Below are 6,621 nucleotides of genomic sequence, written 5' to 3'. Positions count from 1 at the left end.
ATGATAGTTGCTAGACATGATGAATTTGAACTCTGCTGATTCTTAAGTATATATATGGCCTTTCTTCTTCACTTCCACCACAATACAAGTTTCATTTTTTCTTAGTGGGAGAGTGAAGGGAGTGGTATTTGAATATAACTCTGTCAATTGAGTGATATAACTTCAATCACTAATAAAATCAGATTAGGCAAGTTCAAGTTCCATCTCGCTTGTAGAGAAGTTTATATCTTGTAAGTTATATATATATATATAACTCCTGAAGTTATGATTTTTTAAATGATAAAGATTGTTTTGAACATTGATAATTCATTTGTACATTTTTTTGTCTTAAAGAATTTCTGATGAATTTATTGAAAAACATAGAAAAAAATTCCAATCAAATAGCTTCTATTCCCACATATATGTGTTGGTCTTGTTTACTCTTTTCAGCTAAGTAAAATAAAAAGGATTAGAAACACAAATAATCTGACATTAAAGCATTACAAAGATTAAACCTAAACAGCAATCATGACCAGTGTAAGATCACTAGAGCATGCAATGAAAAAGAGGGAGAGAGAGACATTAATTTTTAAAATTTTCATTATTTAGTCATATGGGGTGGTGACCCATTGAAAAGTGATTGAATCTTGCACTCAGCTTTTAGCATAAAAGAACTGACACTAATAACTTAGATTTCTTTGCCCTTTTTCTGTAATTTTATAGTTGCCAATCATAGGATATCAGAAGAATTTAATGCTTAAAATAACAATGGGTGGGTGTGTTCTTCCACTAAGAAGCGACGATGCTTATGATACTTTGTAATCTTACCCTAGCTATCACCTTTCAAATGTAAAATAAGGCCTAAAGATCCTTTACAGGTGCTGGGTATAAACCTTACCACAAGAACAAAGATCGAGTCTTAATGGATATCTAGACAACAGTAATGCAATTTCAAACTGCTGCTTTTTCTTGCTTCTGCAAGAAACCAGAAGCTATTTATAGACATCTTCTATCTTCTTCTGCAATAGTTATATAACAAGTACCCTTTTGGTTTTCTTGTTCTGCTGATTTATGTTTTTTTTTTTCCCCTTCTCATTTCTTGTAATTTTTTTTTTTTTTTTGAGATAGGGTGATTAATCCTTTTTGGGTATTGAGAGAGCTGTGATAAGAATGAGGTATATTAGTAAAGTTCAAAATGAGTTGAAGCCTGTGATGCTAATGGTTTTGATCCAATTTTCATATGTTGGAATGAATATTTTCTACAAATTGGCTGCAAATGATGGGATGAATTTGAGGGTGCTTGTTGCTTATCGCTGGTTTTTTAGCACAGCTTTTGTTGCTCCTCTTGCTTTCATCTTTGAAAGGTATATATATTTTTTCTTGTTTCATTAATTAATTTTTTTATGTTCTCTGCCAAATTTTAATAGGTTTTTTTTTTTTTTTTTTTACAAAAAAGAGAAAACATTCCTTATTTGTTTTCAATTGATTCTATTCTAATTTATGAAAGTTTGGCTTGATATGTATAGGAAGAAAAGGCCAAAATTCACATGGATGATACTTGTCCAAGCTTTTCTTAGTGGGTTATTTGGGTAAGATATATGAATATATATGTATTTTACAGGTAAATTATATGTATAGTACCTCTCAATTTAGGATATATAATAGTAAAATATATAAATTTTAATTTGCAACATAAAATTTTAAAATTTTTAATTTAAATAATAAAAAATTCATTGTGACATTTCGTAGTCGGTTTATAGGTTATTTTTACAATTAACTTTTCTCTGGTTTCTCTCATGTTCTTTCTCTATCTATAATTTTGATCATTCAAATTACATATACCGATATTTCAATAATTCAGAACTTATTTAACAAAATCTACTAGTGCATAGAAATATATTTTTTTTAACTTAATAAATATCACGTCAGTGTAAATAATTTTAAAAAAATCAGTTACCAAATTTCATGTGGTTTACGTTACTCAAATTAAAGATAAGAGTTTGTGATACAAATTGATATTTAAATATTTTACTATTACATACCCTTCAAAGTACTATATATATAATTTGCCCATATTTTACGCCATTTATAAAATAGGAGAGCTTTCTCATATAACCCTTTATTTTCTATATCTTCTGGTTTGATTATTAGGGCAACGCTGGCTCAGAACTTGTACGTGGAAAGCCTGGTCTTGACCTCTGCAACATTTGCTACTGCTGCAACCAACCTTATCCCTGCTATAACATTAATCCTGGCAACCTCTTTTGGGTATATATTTATATATTTTTTTCCCTTTTGATGAAACACAGAAGAACCATTTCTTTTATATATATATATATTGCAGAAAGTTCTGTAATGGTTGCTAATTTTTCATTTCAGGTTAGAGAAATTGAGATTGAGGACAACAGTAGGGAAGGCCAAGGTATTCGGATTGTCAATAGGAATAGGTGGAGCTATGCTTTTAACTTTCTACAAAGGTGTAGAAATTAAAATTTGGTCTACAAATGTTCATCTTTTGAAACACAGTCATCAGATTCAGGCAAGCCACTTTACTGGGAATTATATTCTTGGTTCTGCCATGGCATTGGGTAGCTGCCTCTCTTTTGCATTATGGTTGATACTTCAGGTCAGTTTAGAAAAGATGCTAATTAAATTTCTGCCATTGCTATAATTGCTTAATCATTCTATCTCAATTTTTTTTGAAGAATCTTATATCTTTTTAATTTTAAGCATGTCAATACTCAATTTAAAAATTTTAAGTTTGTAGGTGAGAGTCATATTAAAACGTGAATAAATACAGACTTACTTTATCTTATGCTGAAATATTTAATTAATAAATGGGATGATCAAAACTTGAATGACATAAAAACTTAAGCTTATAGGTAGTCTCAAGAATAATTTTATATATCTGGCACGATAATAGTTAACCCTAGCTATATTATCTTCAGTATACTTGCATAATTTTTATTTATTTTTAAAATATTTGAATTTTTTTTTAATTTGGTTTAATTAGATAATTGTTTTTAATGTTGTGGGAGCAGACTAAAATAAGCAAGGAATACCCATGTCCTTATTCAAGCACAGTTAATGTCCCTAATGGGATCAATCCAATGTGTTACTTTGGCCCTATGCTTGGAAAGAAATTGGAGCCAATGGAAGCTGGGATGGAATATTAGGCTCCTTACAGTTGCTTATTCGGTATGACAAATTAAAATGATAAATTATTATTGTATAAAATTTTACTTTTTTATTAAAAATAAATAAAATGCTAAAAAATATTAAAAATGAAATTGGTAAATATATGAGAAATATTCCTTGTTTGCAGGGGATTGTGTCTTCTGGGTTGGTTGTGATCCTTATTGCTTGGTGTGTGACCAAGAGAGGCCCAGTGTTCGTGGCTAGTTTTAACCCTCTGTCACTTGTTCTCGTAGCCATTTCGGGGTCTTTGTTGCTAGAAGAACAACTGCACCTGGGAAGGTATGAACATTAATGAATACAACAGCAAATACTGGTTTTTACTGCTAAAATCAACAGTATTTACAACTAAATGTTTACAATAATGCTATTAAAATCCTCAGTGGCATCGAAGTCATTTTCAAAGTTGAGGCTTCTAGCTCGAGTCCCAATTAGTTAATTACAGCTAATGCAGCTCTAATGTTATATTTTATTATTTTCTTCTTTTATAATTGGCTTCGATTAGGGCTCGAATTTGAAACTTTATAATTTTGAGATAACTTTAATATCACTGAGTTAGAGCTGATTGATATTTTTTATTGTGTTTTTGCTTGCAAGGGAACAGCATACTAGGGGCAGCATTAGTAGTGTGTGGACTGTACTTGTTACTATGGGGTCAAAGCAAGGAGTTGAAGGAAAAAGCTCAACTAATTCCAACAACAAATGGTTCCCCAAGAACTGAATCGGTTGAGGTTGTTGCTGAAGGTGATCCTCCAGCATTAAATGCTTCTTTTACCCATGAAGAAGCCTCTTTGTCAAAGGAGCGGAAGAATGAACAAAAATAATTAAGTTTAAAGAAAACATCGGAGATTACTGAAATACAAGATTATAAAAAGAAGAGAAGAAAATATTTATATAGAAGCATAAGATAGGATCAATTAATGTGTAGAAAATAATTAGCTAGCAAACCTTAGGGTAGAAAGTTAAAATATAAATAAATAAATAAATAAAAGTTTAGTTTTCAAAGCATAATTTCTTTTAACGGAATTTGATTATTTAATACATTTATTCTGAATCTAAAATTTCACAAAATTTTAATTTAATTATTTTTTATTAATTTTTATATTTAAAATGAAAAAATAATTTAAACTAATTATTTTTAAATAAACAGAAATTAAATATATAATTTTGTGTGAATTCAATTAAATTCTTTTTTATAAACAATTTATTTCAATAGAGTATAGAATTTATATGAATTGTGTTATTCATAATTGATAGAAATTGAATTAATTAAATTCAAAATTGATGTTGAAACGAATCGATTAAAATTAGATTAATTAAAATTGATTTCAAATGACATTAAAATTGATTAGTTTGGAATTCGTATTATTTAAAATACATTTTTTAAAAGAATTTATAATTAAAATTAAATTAAATCAATTAAAATTAAATTGATATGAATTAATGAATAAATACTTTAATTTTAATTTCTTATGAATTTTCAACTAGTTTTAAAATCGATTCGACTGAACCCATATTCATAATCGATTGAGACTAAATGATATTTTTCTTATTTCTCCTTAAAGTTTAGACAGTTGATAGATATATAAATTAGTGGCTACCTAATTAAAACCTTATGTTGAGTTGCAGACAAAAGCTGATGCTCTGTTAAAACAAGAAAATGGAATTAATTGGTTATAGAATTGATAATATTTTTGGTTGGAATTGGCATCAATTGTTAGTTTCTTTTCAACTTACTATGGCTTTGTTAAATTAAATTGGATTTATTTGTAAAGGGGTTGAGGCTATAATTTTTTTTAATTGAAAAATAAAAGCTATCTGGGTTTAAAGTCTAATAAATAATAATGCAATATCATTTATCTAACAATTCAAGTCTTAACTTACTCAAATAACTTTCACTCTAATAGTTTATTTAGGAGGAAGTTTTTGAAGATACAAGATAGATTTTTAAAATATTATGTTTGTTTGAGATGAAAATTTTTTAAAAGAGGTAAGGTTTTCGAAAGTTTCAAAACCTCACTTTTCAAATCCACCCACCTTACATTTCATTATTTTACCTTACCTTACTTTATAAAATCTTCATTTCACTCCGTCGAAATACACCATAAATCAATGATTAACTCTAATTATTCATTTAGTGATTAACCCTGCGACGTGGGACTTTTTTTAACTAGTGGGGCGTTACAATTTAGATGTAGTGCACCTGGGCTGGGAGCTATGTTTCCTTGTAATTGCGTAGTTCAAGCTTTTATTCATCAAATTCTTCATAAACTTCTCAACATTAGTATAAACTTACTGTGATATAAAAAAGAAATAAAGCAAAAAACACTCCAATATATTAAACAGAAAGAACAGCAAGGTTACCCTTCGTAAGAGCATAGATGAGGATGCATTACTGAGCTTTTGAGATTAGAAGCTTGCAATCAGCTCATTAAACGCAACCAGGATCAATGGACAAGCTCCTTGCTTGATTTTCAAATTGGCTATAACTGATTCTTAATTAAAATAACTGTTCAAGTGTCCCTTTGATAATATCATGAAAGTGTGACGCCCCTTACACGTCTATTGTATAGTCGAGCAAGAAGTGCCACATTCGATGCCGGAGCACCCTATCTTGTCTTGTCATGTCTATTGTAAATTTTAATGTCATTTAAATCAGGTAATTTATGTGTAGAATTTTTTTTTTTTTTTATATACCTTATTTCTGTGGAGACCCAGACAGATCTCCCTCTGTTTTATTAGCATCTGGCGGGTTCCACTATCACGTGTTAACATATTCATATTCATTCAACACATTTCCATATCATATTCTCTTGTATCATATCATTTACAATTATTTATGAGATATAAAAATTAAGTATCATCTATTGCATTCATATAGAAATTCATAGATAATAAATTACAAGTTTTCATTTCAATCTCAAAGTTTAATTACAGGTCCAAAATGAAATACATCATGACTAAACATAATGAACCAAAATACTAGTCTATACATGGGCCCTACCAAAATACAGATCGGCGAGGTGACTCGATCGTGGCGGATCCGGTGAACTCTGTCCAAATACTACTTTGGCGATCACGATCTTGATACCTACGCGATGGAAAACCAACGCGCTAAGCATAACGCTTAGTGGTGCATAATTTATAATAACAATAATTAAACAATTGAATTAATATTTACAAATCATAAATTCTGGGTCTTTTACATTTTTTTTTATTACACTTTGGAAACAATTAAAATTATAGGGATCTTTCCTGTTTACTTATTGTATATTCAGTATTAATTAATTATTATCAATGCCCAAGAAACTTATAACAAATTATAAAAGCTGGATACACGGGAGTATACGGGTTAGACAGCCATATGTCTACCTCAGTATACATCGCCAGCACGGTATCAGACACAGGACCATTGTCGAGCTTGTAAAGCCGAAATAAAGTAGGCAC

General features: G+C 29.5%; 1 pseudogene; it reads left to right on the top strand.

Annotated features, from left to right (window-relative positions):
- Nucleotides 1–1,146: 1,146 nt before the first annotated feature.
- Nucleotides 1,147–4,076, top strand: LOC131173141 (WAT1-related protein At1g25270-like; annotated as a pseudogene).
- Nucleotides 4,077–6,621: the final 2,545 nt, after the last annotated feature.

This window comes from Hevea brasiliensis, chromosome 14 (genome assembly GCF_030052815.1).
Source record: "Hevea brasiliensis isolate MT/VB/25A 57/8 chromosome 14, ASM3005281v1, whole genome shotgun sequence".
NCBI lineage: Eukaryota > Viridiplantae > Streptophyta > Magnoliopsida > Malpighiales > Euphorbiaceae > Hevea > Hevea brasiliensis.
The sequence above is the reverse complement of the archived record's forward strand: the minus strand, read 5'-3'. Positions and strand labels throughout refer to the sequence as shown.